The sequence below is a fragment of the Pleurodeles waltl genome, chromosome 5, assembly GCF_031143425.1.
Source record: "Pleurodeles waltl isolate 20211129_DDA chromosome 5, aPleWal1.hap1.20221129, whole genome shotgun sequence".
Classification (NCBI taxonomy): Eukaryota; Metazoa; Chordata; class Amphibia; order Caudata; family Salamandridae; genus Pleurodeles; species Pleurodeles waltl.
Genome location: NC_090444.1, coordinates 318522973 through 318541268, shown reverse-complemented (window position 1 = coordinate 318541268; position 18296 = coordinate 318522973).

The following is an 18296-nucleotide window of genomic DNA, read 5'->3' as shown; positions in this document are numbered from 1 at the left end:
TGCTGAGTAAAGAGATAGGGACACCCCCTAAAGACATGCCATCCCTACAAACCCGTGACTCAAACAGGTCAGCCAATCCGAATAGTCATTTAAAAGCAAAATACCATGAATCCAAAAGGATCATCATCTTATTCACCCCAAAGTCAAAACACCTTATAATGCAGACCTCTGAATATGTCTCCGTAAATGTAAAGCTCCAAATTATATCGTATAGTAAAAATCCACCATAGGCACGAGATCCCAATTCAATCGTCTATGTAAATCAGAAATTATAGTGTAATCCATCAAAATCACTATCAAGACAAACACGGTTTATGTCGAAAATAGTCTAATAGTCATCCGTGAGTTACCGCGCACTGGAAGTAAAGCAACGTAGAAGGAACGGGAAGTTCACCTTTTTTACTCCCACTTCGGTGTGTATGCAGGGGCTGAATAGCCCGATCCGACACCTGATCATGCGTTATAACGCAGCGGTCAGAAAGAAAAGAAGGAATAGTGATTCCTGTAAACGGAGCCGCCATGTTAGTAGGATTATGCAATCAAAAGATGGATTGAATAACCAAAGTGCCAATAATCAATTATTCAGATTTAAAACCCATTCTCCTTATCTTCATATCGCTAAGTATTAATTAATTAGCGGTATGTAATTGGACCACTAAGCGATCAACGTCGCCCGCCGCCATCATAGCAGTATCTGAGTCAGTCTCATATAGTACCAAACAATATCTTACCTCGCCTGTACTCCTTAAAGATCATTTTTAGTAGTACTAAACTGTCGTTCATCCTAGAGCTTAATGTGATCGCATAAAAAATACTCAAGATTGATCTCCAACTACATGTATCATTCTTATAGCAGTATTACACGTAACACGTGTAGGACTTACATCCCACAGGTATATTACCAATGAACAAAAGTGAAAACGGACTCAGTAATGAATGATAATAACAATGGAGACAACTATTGGTCGACTGACCTGTACATGCGCACAGATGCATGATGCAACATACCCAGGTATATCACCCCTCTAAGCTCCCACCGTCATGTCAGAGAATCAGTGACATGTTTTGATGTGTAATGATGTGTCTGTAAACAATGAAGCTAATGCAATATATTAAGACTCCACAAACATGAGGGCCAACATGTCATAAAATAGCTTGTAATCCCGTCAAAAAGGACCAATATTTCAAAAAGATGTGTGTAAGGAACTCAGATTAATGAAAGGGGAGAAAACACATTGCAAAACATATAAATCTTGTACAATATCAGGTGATAATACATAGTTAATACCCCAGAAAGAACTCCATTTCATGATTTGTATTTAGACTCCTCTCGAGTGCTCTCAATTTTAAAATTCATATACATTCCCACTTTCTAAGGAAAAGTTCTCTGTTACCCCTACGGGGATTTTTTTGTACATGTTCCAAACCAAAACATTCAAACCTTTCACCAATCCTTGTTTGGGATATTGTCTCATGTGAACTACGATAGGGTAACGGATATCATCCTGTCTCAGGGCCCTATAGTGTTCACTCATTCTAATCTTTAGTGATCTAATCGTGCTGCCTATGTAAATAAGTCCACATTTGAAGATGATTGAGTAAATCACGAAGTTAGTGTTACAGGTTATATTGGAAAGGATGTAAAATTCCTCCCCAATGCAATTACTGAATGTGGAGATACCGGATCTTGCCCATTTACACATACCACAATGTCCACATTTGTAGAAGCCTTTGTTGCGAATGGTAAGACAATTTTCACTCAATTTGCTACTGGGGTAGATAGGAAATAAAATGCTCTTTAAGTTCCTACCTCTCTGATACGTGAAGAGAGGAGTGTCAGATACAAAGTCCTTCAAACTATCATCTGCTAACAACACATGCCAATGTTTATGCATGCATGTGCATAACAGGGCAGAGGTCTGTGTGTAATTAACAATACATCGAATTCCTTCACTGCTGCGTTTGGGTTTGTGACTCAAAGTGTCACTTCTAGGTATTTCCACAATTCTGTTGCGGGCTCATTTGAAAATTCATGGATGATAACCACGTTGTTTGAATTGTTTCTCCATGTAATCAATACATTGAAAGAAATCAGTGTCCTTGCTACAGTTGCGTCTAGCTCGCATCATTTCACCATAAGGAATAGATTCTATCTGATTTCGTGGGTGTGCACTAGTTGCATGTAGTATGGAGTTGCATGCTGTGCTTTTCCTATATAGGCGACACTCAATTTTCCCATTGTTAATATACAACTCAACATCCAAAAATGGAATATTGGTAATACTGTATTCCCATGTGAATTTAATATTAAGGTTGTTAGAGTTTAAATATTTACAAAAACTTTCCAATTCCAGTGTGCTGCCTGTATAAATCATTATGCAGTCATCGATATATCTGCCCCCGGAAAGCATATTGGTGTTCCACGGTTTTCCCTCCACACCTCAAATTATTTTTTGTTCGAAATATCCCATGAACAAATGAGCATATGCTGGAGAAAATCTGGAACCCTTGTTTCTGCCGATACAGTCAGATTTAAATAGAAAAAAGTTGTTCTGTAATATTATCTCAGTCATTTTCAACAGCATTTGAGTGTGTTCATATAAACTGGCTGATCTGTTGTTCAAAAAATATCTTAATGCCAAAACCCCCAAGTCGTGTTCAATACTGGTGTAGAGTGAAGTTACATCCAAAGTGACCAAGATCATTTCTGGTTCCCAGATAATATCAGCTAAAACACTCAAAATATGCTTAGTGTCTTTGATGAATGATGGGAGATTAAGAACAAATGGCTGTAAAAAAAATCCACAAATTCCGACAGCCTCTCCGTAGGGCCTCATATGCCTGAGACTATGGGCCTACCTGGTGGAAACTGTAAGTTTTTATACACTTTTGGTAGGGTATATGAGCATGGGTATCTGGGTCTGAAAATGCGGAGATACATGTATTCATCTTCATCTTATAAGTGTTTTTCAAAGCATTGTTTTAAGAAGCTGTTAATGTTGTTTGTTAATGTTGGTATCGGATCCCATGTGATCCTTTCATAACATACTTGATCTGTCAATTGTGAATCGATTTCTTGTTCATAGTCATCAGTGTTTATAATCACGATGTTGCCACCCTTGTCAGCTTCCTTTATAGTTATATCATTATCTCTTTGTAAAGATCTTAAAGCTGTATATTTTCCATTATTAAGATTCTTATGATGAAATCTATACCGTTTCTTGTTCTTTTGTTCTAACTTGTCTAGGTCTTTCCAGACCAATTTATAGAAAGTATCAATAAGATTACCACTCGATAAATTAGGTGTCCATCTAGATTTAATTTTAAGGCCGCTACCTAGAGTGTTAGAAGAGATGTCTAACTCAGTCAGCATCTGTGGTACAGTAATCGAGTCCTGTTCATAGTCAGTAATGGACAACAATGTGACAGTATCATGATTGTCCTGTATTGTCAGTGGACTGTAATCTCTACTGATGTCATGTAAGGCATTCTTGGCTCTATTATCAGCATAATTAGAAACGTGTTTCTTAAGTTTCAAACGTCTAATGGATTTAAAAAATCAATCTTTATTTTGTGCAAATTTCCAAAATGTCCTTGGCAGAAACCCAGGCCCTTATTTAATAATGATAAATCATTCTTTGGTAGTGTCCTATTTGACAAGTTCTTAATGGAAATAGACCCCACATCAGTGTTTATTGCTAATCCTTGTTCCAAGACCTGGTTCTCATTCCCTTTCTCTCTTCTGCAGTTACCTCCTCTCTTCCCCTTCTAGTTTTGTGGTATCTTCTCTCCTTCGATTCATCTCACATTGTCCCTGTCTGATTCTTTGAACTTCCCTTAAAAAAGATGGGGTCCCATGTTTATTTGTCTCTTCATGTTGTGTGGTGTTATCACTGATGCCAGATTCACTATCACTAATTGATGGAACATTCAGTGAAGGCTGGGAACCTGAAACCTGTGTTTGTGAATTCTCACCTCTCCTAACTAGGTGGTCATATTTCAGTGAAAAAGTAAACACTCTGCCATTCTTGTAATCCATCTCATCACGTCTGAGTTTGGGTGCCTTCCTCTGAGTGATCTCATTTTGGTGTCTGTTGATAATCTCATTAAGTATAGCATAATTCTTAGTAGTTGCTTTTTCCAAATTGAATTCCTTAATCTCAGTTTCCAAATAGAAACTTCTAACTGTAATTTCGAAACCTTTCTTTCCACATTTTCAATCAGAATATTAATCAGTTTCAAAGAACTTAAAGTCAACTCCTTCTCCCAACAAACTAACAGGTCCTCATCCAGATTGTCAAAAGTAGGGACAATCTGGGATCTCAACCCCCTCGACATCCTATTTAATTTCACATATTGTTTCAGAGTAGCTCCATCCCACCACCTTGAAATCTCTTGTTTTTTAAGTTTCTCTAATTTGATGAATTTCTCCTTCAATCCCTGTTTTGGTTTGTGAGTCCCACCCATATTTGGCATGTTAGTGTTACCATGATATTCTAAACTTCTGAATAAGTCTGCTGCTAATCTGTCACGATCAATAATGAAAAAATAACCAGTAGGCCCCTTCCACTAGCCAGTGCACTGACCAGCCCTCCACATCTGCTGCAGCTAGTGGACAGGAGGCTATGCCACAGAACCCACAGGCCACCACCACCCCTCCCTCTGCAGAAGGTGAACCACCCCGCAAACAGTCCCTGCGACCCAGACAGACACCAGAGACAGTTGCCAAGACCAAGAACACCACCAGGAAATGAGCCCCTCCTGAATGTCCCACTTGTGTTCCACTGTGTCACGTTGTCTACTTTGAACTGCCAATTCACCCCTTCCTATGACTCCTTGGACACTGGACCTGTGCCACAAACAGACTGGCCCACTACACTGGACTATTCCCAACCATCATCCCACTCTATGGCACTTTGCAATGTAGACCAATTCTTAATAAACCCTTTTGGACACAACTTGAGCAAAAGTGCTTTATCTGAAGGTAATGTATAATTTATAGAATTGTTCTGAACTGCATGGACCTGTGTAAATGTCCAGTCGTATGTTGATCCAGCCTACGAATGTCTCTCAGCAGTCTGTACACATTACAGAATTAGCAATAAGGGAAGGCATAGGTGCCAGTCAGGTGGGATGCAAAGGTGATGACTAGCATTATGCTACAGCCACACAAAAATGGAGAAATGTTTAGTTCAACAGTCTTACCTGAGTCTCATTGGAAGTATTGCTTGATCATATGTATCCTGTTGTCCACATCTTCCTCCTCTTCCTCTTCCTCACTGTCCTCAGTGACCACTACTGCCACAGCTGCATTGTCACCTTCCTTCTCCTGCAGATAGGGCACATGCTGTCTGAGGCCAAATTGTGCAACTTGCAGCACACAACAACAATCTTGCAGACCTTCTCAGGGGAGTAACATAGGGATCCAACAGCCAGATGGAGGCACCTGAACCTAGCCTTCAGGAGCCCGATTATCCGTTCAACAATCCTTCTGGTACACCCATGAGCATTATTGTACCTATTCTCAGCCCCTGTTCTCGGATTCCCAACAGGGGTCAGGAGGTAGGACAGAATTGGGTAGCTGGAATCACCGGCAGGAAGTGAGTGACACATATTAGTCCTGCACAATGGCCTGGGGTATGACTCCTGAAGGCATAGACTGACATACATGAGGTGGGGACTCAGGCTCACCTATAAGGGATACTCTGTGCCTCTGTAGTTGTGCCATCAGTTGTAGGACACAGCTGTTCCTCAGGAAAAAGGCATCATGCACTGACCCAGGATAATTGGCAGTGACATGGGAGATGTACTGGTCAGCAAGGCACACCATCTGGACATTGAGTGAGTGGAAACTCTTCTGATTCCGGTACATCTGGTCATTGGCCCAGGGTGGGGGGCTAAGGTAATATGGGTCCCGTCAATGGCCGCACTTATATGTGGTATATGTCTCATCACATAGAATCCAGCCTTCACAGTGGGTAAATCATCTACCTGGGGGAATGCGATGTATCTCCACATGTGTTTGAGCATGGCAGACAAAACCCTTGCGATCACAATAGAGAACATTGCCTGTGACATTCCGGCAGCCAAACCCACTGTCACCTGGAAAGAGCCAGTTGTCATGAAATGGAGCGCTGAGAGTACCTGCACAAGAGGGGGTATTACTGTGGTGCAACGGATAGCAGGTAGCAGATTAGGCTCCAATTGTGCACACAGCTCTGTGATTGTGGCCCTGTCCAGACGATAGGGGAGTATGATGTGCCTGTCCTCCAGTGTAGCCAAGTCCATAAGGGGTCTGTACACGGGTGCTTGCCTCCTCCTCCTATTCCTCCACAGTGGTTGGTACCTAAGGGACCCAAAAGTAAGAAGGGAGTGACAACAGGAACCTCGAACACACTACAGCAGTGTATACAGAGCATGCTTGTATGTTGGACACTGGAATTGTATAGGATTAGACATTCGACTAAAATCACTTTTAAATCTGTACATGTGTGTTAGCATTAGAAAATGGCACCCCCATGTGCTGTATGCAGGGACAGGTGGAAGTGACGTAATTCCGCCGGTGATCGTATCATGGCGGGAGGCGGTCTGCAACGCCATGTAATTCCTTATTGGGAAACATGGTCCGCCTCGAACGTGACCGCCATTTTATTTCTACCACTTCACTTGATTTCTGGCTGTCCACAGGACATCTCCACTGCATGTGCTGCTTTGACCTGTGTCTGGAACCTGCCATGGCACATGCAACAGGGGAAAGGGCCCCAGCCTTCATGTCAGAAGAGTTGGAGAGGCTCATGGATGGGGGCCTACCCCTGTATGGGAAGTTGTATGGGCCCCCAGATCAACAGGTGAGTACATCATGGGTATGTTGCATGCGACATCGCTGCATGGAGATGTATGAGTGTAACAGCACTGAGTCATTGGATGGGGCATGGATGGTGGCAGTTTTAATGCAGGAGTACGGGTCATGTGTGTGCCTGATGAGGGACTAATGCAGTTTGTAGTCCATATGTGTGACAGGCTGGATTGTCTTGTTCATGGTGTCCCACTGTTTGTGTTTCCTCTGCAGGTCAGCATCCATCAGAAGAACAGGTTGCCGTGTGCCATCGCCAAGGAAGTGCAGACCCCTGTTCTCTACAGCAGGTGGACCACCCACTGTAGGAAACAGTGGGAGGACCTGAGATGCTGGGCCCGGAAGACTGCGGAGGCCTGGCTGCTGACAGCCTGCTATCGAGGGAGGGGTGCCCATCGGAACCTGACCCCCTGATGGCCTGCATACTTGTGGTGGTCAATACTGAGTTGGATGGGCGCTTGAAGGCGTTACAGCAGCCACAAGGGAGTGAGTAGAGAATCTGTTGCCTGGCATGGAATTTGGGTGCAGAGTACTAGTCAGTGAATGCCCCAATATGCCAGTTTAGACATTGCTGAATAATATGGCTTAGGTTATTAGGGTAAAATGCATGCTTTTGATAGCTAGGTAGCTGGCTTTCCATGGCAGATAGGGATTAGTTGGTCCCAGTGTGTGTGTAGCTGACAGTGTTTAGCTCCTACCTGCTGTGGTACTTAGCAAATGGAATGTCAGTGTGGTCCATACTGCCCATTCTCAGTCTCAGTGTGTGCCAGTGATGTGTATGCCATCCGTTGGTGTTGTGATTGACCCTGTGGTCCCTTTCTTTCTCCCCACTCTCTCTCCTTTTGTGATCCTGTCCATGTGTGCATTAGTATCATCTGGCAAAGAATCAGGGGCACTGGCCAGTGAGGGAGCTGCAGCCCATGTGACCCAGGAGCCAGAATCCACTGACGCAGAGGGGACCAGTGGGATGGAGGGCGGTGGGAGCAGCACGGCGGGGACAGGAGGTGATACAACTGACTTTGATTCCTCCTCCGATTGGAGCTCCCTGGTGGTGACGAAGCCGTCTGGGACCACCCCAGCTACAGGTTCTACTGTCACCCTCTGTACCAGCACCACCCTCCCAGTAGCCCCCCACTGAGTTGCCTGTCCCCGCTCACCGAGGAGGGTGGGCATCTTCTTCACCCCAAGCACCTCAGGCCCTGCCCCAGTCAGCCCTGCTGCCCTCAGTGAGGAGGCTATTGACCTTCTGAGATCCATCTTAGTAGGGCAGTCAACCATAGTGAATGCCATCCAGGACTTGGCATCCCAGATGCAGTAATGCAATACCTTCCTGGAGGGCATTCATGGTGGCTTGACGGCCCTACAGAGATCGTTCAAGGCTCCGGCCTCTTCACTGACGGCAGCCAGTGTCCCTTTTTCTTCTGTCCCACCTCCAATTACCAGTTCCCATTCCCAGTCTCCTCACCCCCAACCCATCCTACACACATATTCACACAAAACATCACACAAGACTCGCACAGACAAACACAGGCAGTACACTTTAGTATACAAACACTCACACAGCCAACAGACAGATGCACACACAACATCATCCACTGCCTCCACTCACTCCCCCACCTCCTCCTCCCTAACAGTCACATCAGCACTGACATCTGCATGCTATCCATCAACAGTCCCTGAACCTCCCACCTACACATCCTTGCGCAAAGTCACCTCAACAGCAGACCCGTAGGCATGCACCCCACTCACCACATGCGCAGTCACCACTACCACCATCACAACATCATGCAGCACCCCCACCTCACTTGAGGACAACACCACAACATCCATCCACACACCCTGTTTGTCGTCTCCACCCTGCCTGTCCCCCTCCAAAGACATACAAATGCTCACATTTAGACCCCCAACAGCCATCCACCTCACACACGCATACTGTCCATGCTCAGCACCCAAGTCCAGCACAACTCCTCCTCCTACAACCACTCCCTCTACCTCCACTCCCATCCTTCCTTCCACATCCCACTCCATTGGCCCTAAGAAGCTTTTTCTTTCCCACCTTGATCTCTTCCCTCCGCCCCTTCCTACCCATAAGAGGAAGGTCCCACGCCCCCATTACAGTACCTCAAGCACACAGTCTGACACTCTGCCACCCGCAAAGTCTCCCACAGCCGCTAAGGGGCACATGAGTGTGATGCCTCCCCCTCTATCCCAAGGACACTCCCCCAACCCCAAAATGGAGGGCTAAAGTGCCGCCCCCTCCCAAACAGACAACCAAGAGCCTGGAGCCATCTCCAAAACTTAGGGGCAAGGGGACCTCTCCTAAGACCAAGGCAAAGGAGGCCCTACAGAAAGTAATCCCAAGGTAGTCCCTACAAAAAGTAAGCCCAAGGAGGTCCCTACAAAAAAATGCCCAAGGAGGCCCCTACAAAAACAAAGCCGAAGGAGGCCCCCAAAACAACTAAGCCCAAGGACACCCCTCCAGAACCAGTGGCCAAGGATACCCCTTCAGGACCAGTGTCCAAAGACACCCCTCCAGGATCAGTGGTCAAGGACACCCCTCCAGAACCAGTGGCCAAGGACACCCCTCCAGAACCAGTGGCCAAGGATACCCCTCCAGAACCAGTGACCAAGGAACCCCCCTCTGTAACCAGTGGAAAAGGAGCCCCCTCAGTATCCAGCGGGCAAGGAGCCCCTCCAGAACCAGTGGGCTAGGAGCCCACTCACAATGAGAGGCACCCACCCCAACCCCCGTTGCCCCCTGAGGTGCCTGCCCATTTCCGATATGATGCCCCTGAATAGTGGAGTCCTGATGTTGTCAGGAGTTGAGGCCTGGAATTTGCCCTGTGGGCATTAGAGACTTTAAACTGGCCTTTGGGCCTGTATGTACATATGCAGTTGTATGTTTTTTAATTTGAATTGTCATCCAACATGATTACAGTAGTTGGAACAGAGGTATGTGTTCTGTCCTTCTTTGCTCCTAGGTCCTGGTACTGTCAATTTACTCTGCAGCTGGTTCTGAGTGTGTGATGTGTATCTATGGTATGTGTTGTGCGTGTGTGTGTCACTCTCACCACCCTCTCACCCTCCCTTATGTGCTAAGCGGCTGTACTCATGGTCATCATCTTCGTCGGCATTGGTGCTCCAGGATGGCAATGGCGTGGTACAGCATCAGGAAGGCTTGTAGTTCTGGTTTCATGGCAGCCGCAGACTCTTCTGTGTCCCTGGAGGTGAGTGTCTCCTTTTAAATGATCTGTTTCCTCTAGGCTTTTGCTTTCCTTGCTATCACCCTGGAAATCCTGGAGTGTGCTATGTCATAATATGGTGGGTGGATCCATGTCTTCCGTATTCCTGTAGGTGACTTCCGCCGTGTTAAGTGGTCATACCGCGCTGGTGGTTGGTGTGGTACATTGGCTGTCTATGGGAGGGATCACCGGCATGTTCATTATTTGGTGGTCATTACCGCCGGCCTGGCGACGATAGTACCACTATCGTCGACGTGGCGGTAACCTGACCGCCAAAGTCATAATGACCACCCAAGTCTCTTCCACCTTTAAAGAAATTTAGGTGAAGGAGGTGAGGGATGGTTGATGGCTTTCCTTGTGCTGTTTTTACAATTGCAACAGGGCAGTGGCTCTTCAATAACCCTTCCTTTCGGCAAAGTGAGGATGTGACAAAAATTAGTCCCCATCCTTTGGAAAGATGTGGGAAGACATTGAATCATGCCAAAAAATTTCCATGGTGTGTGAGGCATATGGTTTAATAAATAACATCCATACTTTTGCATAGTGGAGAGCAATAACTACCCTCCATGAACAAGGTGAATATACCACATGAGTGAAAACCCTTTTATTGGAAGGGAGACTGAACATCACAATTGATGGTTCATATTGGAGAACTACAAACCTCCAGCTCTGTGCATGGAGCAGTTGAATCACATGATTCATCCACCATGCCAGAGAGAAATGCAGGTAGGACAACAAACCTGAACCTATGCACAAAGTTGAGGGCACTAAATATACTCTGCCCTCATGACAAATGTGGGACCTATAAAATATACCCCTGTTCCTGGACAAAGCTGGGGCCTGAACAAATGTCACCCATCTTTGAGCAAGGCAGTGTGGGCTACAAAATAAAATGCTCAATCCTTAGCTCATTCTTACAGATAGTGTGGGATTGTCATTCGACTTTACATCCTAGGGCACTTAGGGGGTCATTACAACATTGGCGGTAAAAGCCGCTTACCGCCGTGCAGAAGACCGCCAACACACCGCCGCGGTCGCGGAATTCCGCCACAGCTATTATGACCCACATCTTGGAATCCGACAAAATCCAGACACCCACAAAAGACCGCCACACCAAAGGTCAGTGCTAAACTGGCGAAAACAAAACCTCCACTATCACGCCAACAGAAATACGCCCACACTATCACGACACACGAATCTTCTTCAACCGTGGTATTCCATTGGCGGTACACACCGCCGCGCTCAAAATACACACACTCTTACAAAGCACAGCCACATTGGGCAATTCAAAATACACACACCTGATACACATACACACACCACTCCCACACACCCAATACAATATAAAACACACACCCACATCACCCACAAACCCCCATGACAAAAAATTCTGAAAGAAGGCCAGAGAGAGACAGCACCAGCAAGAAGAACAGCATCCACAGGCACACAACACCATCACCCACACTGCTTCCACGCACAAAACACCACACACCACTACACATCACCACACTTATCACCACATATACCACCCCACACATCACCTACACCACCCCATGGCACGGCAAAGACACCCCAGGTTCTCGGAGGAGGAGCTCAGAGTCATGGTGGAGGAAATCGTCCGGGTAGAGCCACAGCTATTCGGATCACAGGTGCAGCACACCTCAATTGCAAGGAAGATGGAGCTATGGCGAAGAATAGTCGACAGGGTCAACGCAGTGGGACAGCACCCAAGAAATCGGGACGACATCAGGAAGAGGTGGAACGACCTACGGGGGAAGGTGCGTTCCATGGTCTCAAGACACCACATCGTGGTACAGTGGACTGGCGGCGGACCCCCACCTTCTCCCCCACAACTAACAACATGGGAGGAGCAGGTCTTGGAGATTCTGCATCCTGAGGGCCTCGCAGGAGTTGGTGGAGGAATGGACTCTGGTAAGTCAAATCTTAACTTTCATATCCCCCACCCTACCTGCATGCTATCACTGACCCCCACCCTCGCCCCCTCCCCTATCACTACAAATCCTCACAAATGTACTAATAACACAAACCACACATCCCAACACCAAACCCTGCATGCAGCAACAAAGCATGGACACCCATCACTAAAGCATGCCCACTGCACATACCCATACACCCCCCTAAACCATCATCACACAAGCACCCACAGGAATGCTAGCACTGGGGTACACGGTCACCCACCCATTGCACACCATGACACACACAGATGCAATAATCATGCTTTTACACCCCTGCAGGACCACTACCCAACGTCACCAGACAGGAGGGTCCAGACATCTCCACCCCACCCACTGAAGAGGCCCACAGTGATGACAGCAGCTCTGTCCAACTGGATCCAGATGACCAGCCCGGACCATCGTGGGCCTCGGGACAGTCGGTTCCCCATACCCAGTCACAGGCCACCACAGAGCTTCCACCCTCTGGTAACACCAGCACAGCACCCACCCAGCGGGCCCATACCTCCGTCCCCAGGACACGTCAATCAGCTGTGTGTCCACCACTACAGGGAACCCAGGATAACCCACTACCCCAACAACAACAGGGACCTGGGGGCAGTGGCAGTGGGCACACGGTCCAGGGGACGGAGGCACAGGAACACAGGGAAACTGGGAGGGTTGCTGTGCGACAGGGGGTGGACAGGCCTAGGGAACCCACTCTCCACGAGGTACTCTCCTCCATCATGGGAGCATACCACCACTCCCAGGAGACGATGGCAACAGTCCTGGCCAAGTTTCAGGAGACCCAGCGCATGCAGGAGGAACAGTATTTGGGGTTCAGGGAGGAACTCAGAACTATCAGCTCTGCCCTGGGCACCATCGTACGGGTTTTGTAGGAAATACTTAACACCAGGAGGGACACTGTGGCACTACAAGGGGCCCCTGACACTAGCATGGACGATGAACTGCCCACCACCTCCGCCGGCACTAGTGGACAGGAGGCACCGCCACAGGACCACCCCACCAGCACCCCACCCCCTGCAGATGGAGAACCACCCTGCAAGCGGTCCCTGAGATCCAGGAACAAGACAGAGCACGATGCCAAGACCCCCGCCAAGAAATGAGACCACCCTGATTGTCAACCCACTGTCCCACTTTGTCACCCTGTCCATATTTAAACTGCCCCAGCTCCAATTCCTATGCCCATATGGGCAATGCACCTGTGAGACTAATAGACTGGACTCTGCCATGGATATTCCTCCGCCATCACCCCTCACCATTTAACTTTCCCCTCCAATATTTTGTATTTAAATAAACACCCTTGAAGCACAAAACAATCTGGAGTCAGTCTGTGATTTCGAAAATGTGTATTAGCAATTACAGTGTCAAAATGCTCTTTCAAATGTAATGTCAACATACCTAGGTCACAAATTTCAAGTCCATGAGGAATCTAAGCAGATGACACACATTGGAAACCACACCTGTGGAACCGTAAGGGAAATGTACAACTCAGTTACCATATACTGGTTGAAATCGACAGACAGGATAGAGGTAGAAGTGTGAAAGTACTTGTAGTAGGCAGGAATGTGTTCTCACCTGTGTGTCACTGGAAATATTGCTGAATAACTGAGTCCCTGTTGTCAATGTCTTCTTCCTCTGCTTCCTCCTCATCACTGTCAACAGGCTCCACAGCTGCCACAACACCGTCATCTGGACCATCCTCCTGCAGAAAAGGCATCTGGCGTCGCAAAGCCAAGTTGGGAAGCATACAGCAGGCCACGATGATCTGGCACACCTTCTTTGGTGAGTAGAATAGGGATCCACCTGTCATATGGAGGCTCCTGAACCTGGCCTTCAGGAGGCCGAAGGTCCGTTCGATCACCCTCCTGGTCCGCCCATGTGCCTCATTGTAGCGTTCCTCTGCCCTTGTCTTGGGATTCCTCACTGGGGTCAGTAGCCATGACAGGTTGGGGTAACCAGAGTCCCCTAATAGCCACACACGGTGCCTCTGGAGTTGACCCATCACATAAGGGATGCTGCTATTCCGCAGGATGTAGGCGTCATGCACTGAGCCAGGGAACATAGCATTTACCTGGGAGATGTACTGGTCTGCCAAACATACCATCTGTACATTCATCGAATGATAACTCTTCCGGTTCCTGTACACCTGTTCACTCCTGTGGGGGGGGACCAGAGCTACATGGGTGCCATCAATGGCACCGATGACGTTGGGGATATGTCCAAGGGCATAGTAGTCACCTTTAACTGTAGCCAAATCCTCCACCTGAGGGAAAACGATGTAGCTCCACATGTGTTTCAGAAGGGCAGACAACACTCTGGACAACACGTTGGAAAACATAGGCTGGGACATCCCTGATGCATGGCCACTGTTGTTTGAAATGACCCACTTGCAAGGAAATGGAGCACTGTGGCACGGTCAAACTTGTAGGTGATGATCAAATGTCTTTCCTCCATTGTCGACAGGTCCACCAGCGGTCGGTACACCGGAGGATTCCGCCATCTCCTCACATGTCCCAGTAGACGGTGCCTAGGAATGACAACAGCGACCACAGAGTCAAACAAGTCAGAGGTATGTACCCACTGTCTACACAGAACACCATTCATACACAAAATGTGGCCTGTATTTGTGTTGTGCGACAAGGCCTAGGTCTGTGTGACGCAGTTAGTAATTAGGGCATGTGGGCCCCTGAAATGGCAGCTGCCTGACCTCTAAAGTGGGACAATGGGATGTGAGGTAACCGCGCTGGCGTTGTACACCGTTGCGGTAGGGGGTCAAAGACCGCGGAGCAATGCTGCATTGGTTAGCATTGGACCCTATGGGTCCCAGGAGCCAATGACAAAGTATGCCGGCGGTGATGTTACGCACCTCTGCGGACGTGACCGCCCCGGACGTGACCGCCATTTTCTATCTTTTGAATCACTCGATACCTGATCTTCGACAGGAGAGGACCTACACTGCAAGTGCTGCTGTGACCTTGGTCTGGAAGAGACAATGGCTCGTGCGTCTGGGGAAAGGGCCCCCGCCTTCACTGCAGAGGAGTTGGAGAAGCTCATCGACGGGGTCCTCCCCCAGTACACGCTACTCTACGGTCCTCCAGACCAACAGGTAAGTACATAGGGAGCATGTTGTATGGGCTATGCCTGAGTGGAGAGGGCTGGTTGTAAGAATGAAGGGGTCACAGTTCTGCGTGCATGATGGACTGTGAATGCATGTGCCACATGTCAAGGGTAGGGATGTGGGCCACTCACTTAGACGGTACAGTTGTTAATGACTTCTCTTCTTCCCCTGTACATGTCATGTAGGTCAGCCCCCACCAGAAGAAGGATATTTGGCGTGCCATCGCCAAGGACGTCTGGACCCTGGGGGTCCACCACAGACGGAGCACCCACTGCCGGAAAAGATGGGAGGACATTCGCCGCTGGAGCAAGAAGACGGCGGAGGCTCAGCTGGGGATGGCCTCCCAACGTGGGAGGGGTGCCCGTCGAACCATGACCCCCCTGATGTTCCGGATCCTGGCGGTGGCCTACCCTGAGTTGGATGGGCGCTTGAGGGCATCACAGCAGACACAAGGGGGTGAGTACAACATCATTTTGCTGACTTTGCGCACAGTGGAGGGGTCTGGGTGGGGGAGGAGGGCTGTGGGTTTCCCTAGGCCAGGGCAAGTTCCGTAGGCTAAACCCCTCCGTAATGCAGGCCATGTGGCACCCCACCTCTGTAGCATGCCAAGTACAGGTATTCATGCCCCTGTGTCATCTATGTGTGCAGATGTCGTCCATAGCCTTGTAGGCCATATCCCAGGAATTGCATCTGTAGAGCACAACAGCACGACGTAGTGCAGTGGGCTGCTGTGTCTGTATTGTCCGCCAACGGTAGCGGTAAGCCATGCACTCAACCTGTCTTTCTTCTGTCGTTCCCCCCCCTTTTTGTGGTCTCCCTGTTCTTGTGTGCATCAGCATCATCAGGCGGAGGTACAGTGGCACCGGAGCACGAGGGAGCTGCATCCCACATGGCCAATGAGGGCCACACCACGGACTCGGAATACACCAGTGGGACGGAGGGCGAGGGGAGCATCACGGCGGTCAAAGGATCTGCAACCAGCGACACGGACTCATCCTCCGATGGGAGCTCCCTTGTGGTGGCGGCAAACTCTGTGCCCCTCACTTCTACAGGTACAGCCGCCACCCCCCCTACCAGCACCGCCCTCCCAGCAGCCCCTCAGCGTGTGCTCCGTGCCCGCTCACCCAGGAGGGTGGGCATCACCTTCTCCCCAGGCACCTCAGCCCCTGCCCCTGTCACCTCTGCTGCCCTCAGTGAGGAGGCCATTGACCTCCTCAGGTCACTCACTGTTGAGCAGTCTACCATTTTGAATGCCATCCAGGGTGTAGAAAGGGAATTGCAACACACTAATGCATTCATGGAGGGCATTCATTCTGGTCAGGCTGCCCTTCATCGAACCCTGCAAACTCTGGCCTCAGCACTGATGGCAGCCATTGTCCATGTGTCTAGCCTCCCCCCTCCAACTCCCTCCACCCCGACCCAATCCCCTGTACCTCTGCCTATCCCAAGCACACCATCAGACCAGCCTGCACACACCTCACCACACAAGGGAAGCTCAGGCAAACATAAGAACCACACATCCCACAGGCGCTCACGCAAGCATCACACACATACAGACACGCCAACATCCACTGCTTCTACTGTGTCCCCCTCGTCGTCGTCTCCCTCCTCCCTCCCAGTCTCATCTACACTCACACCTGCATGCACTACCACTACAGCCACTACCTCCCTCACCAGCACACCCACCACCACACCCCGCTCATGTGCACTCACCACCCCCATTACCATTTACACGTCCCCTGTGTCCTCTCCCAGTGTGTCTGTGACGCCCTCTCCGAAGATACACAAACGCAGGCACACACCCACCCAACAGCCATCCACATCACGACAGCCTCCAGCCAATGCACCTGCACCCAAATCCACACAACTTACACCTCCTACAACCACCACCTCTTCCTCCACTCCCAAACCCCCTCCATCTACCCGTCCCAGTGTCTCCCAAAAACTTTTCCTGGCCCCCCTTAACCTATTTCCCACCACCACCCCCCCCTCCAACTCATAGGTCCCGTATTAGCACCTCTTCCAACAAATCTCCGGGACCAGTGGTGCCTGTTGTTACAGGTATGTGGAGTGCACCGGCCACCAGGACAGCCAGTGTGGCACGGAGCCACAGCACAGCCAGTCCCCCCCCCTGTGAAGCACCAGAAGTTGGATAGTGCCCGGTGGGAGAGGGTGAAGACTCCAGCCAGCAAAGCCGCTCACAAGGGTCCCGGGGAAAGTGTCGACTCAGCTTTGACTCCTCCCAAGGTGGGGAAGGGGCAGAAGAAATCTCCAAAGTCTGGGAGGAGCAGCACGGCGGAGAGGACCTTCATCATCCCGCTGCCCAGGAGGCCACCGCCGGAGTCACTGGCCAGGAGGCCAGCCCCATCGTCACTGGCCAGGAGGCCACCGCCAGAGTCACTGCCCAGGAGGCCAGCCCCATCGTCACTGGCCAGGAGGGCCCCGCAAGCCACAGCCCAGCTGACCCATGAAGGACCGCCAGCCACAGCCCAGCTGGGAAATGAAGGACCGCCTTGGCAAGCACCGCTGAACAGGCCAGGGACCGCTGAACAGGGCAAAGACCGCCATGGAATGCACCGCTGAACAGGTCTGACACTGGCAACGCAAGCACCGCTGAACAGGCCAGGGACCGCTGAACAGGGCAAAGACCGCCATGGAATGCACCGCTGAACAGGTCTGACACTGGCAACGCAAGCACCGCTGAACAGGCCAGGGACCGCTGAACATGGCAAAGACCGCCATGCAATGCACCACTAGCCATTTGCGGCAGGGGCAGTGACGCAATTGGGACCGTCACAGGGTGTGTGCTGCACTCTGGGCACCAGTCCCCCTCCAGCACCAGTGGAGACTGTTATCCACTTGAGAGACTGTGGCTTTGCACTCCCCAGGATATGGCAGTGGGCAACCCACCCACTGCAGAGACCTGAGAGACTGTGGCTTTGCACTCCCCAGGATAGATCAATGGGCATGGAGCCCCCTCGTGGATCTGGCGTGGTGCACTCATCCGGCTGAGGTGCGGCCCCTTCCCTTCCCCCTGAGGTGCCTGTTGTATTTCTATCTGATGCCCCAGCACTGTTCTCTCCATTTTGATCAGGTATCTTGTGTGG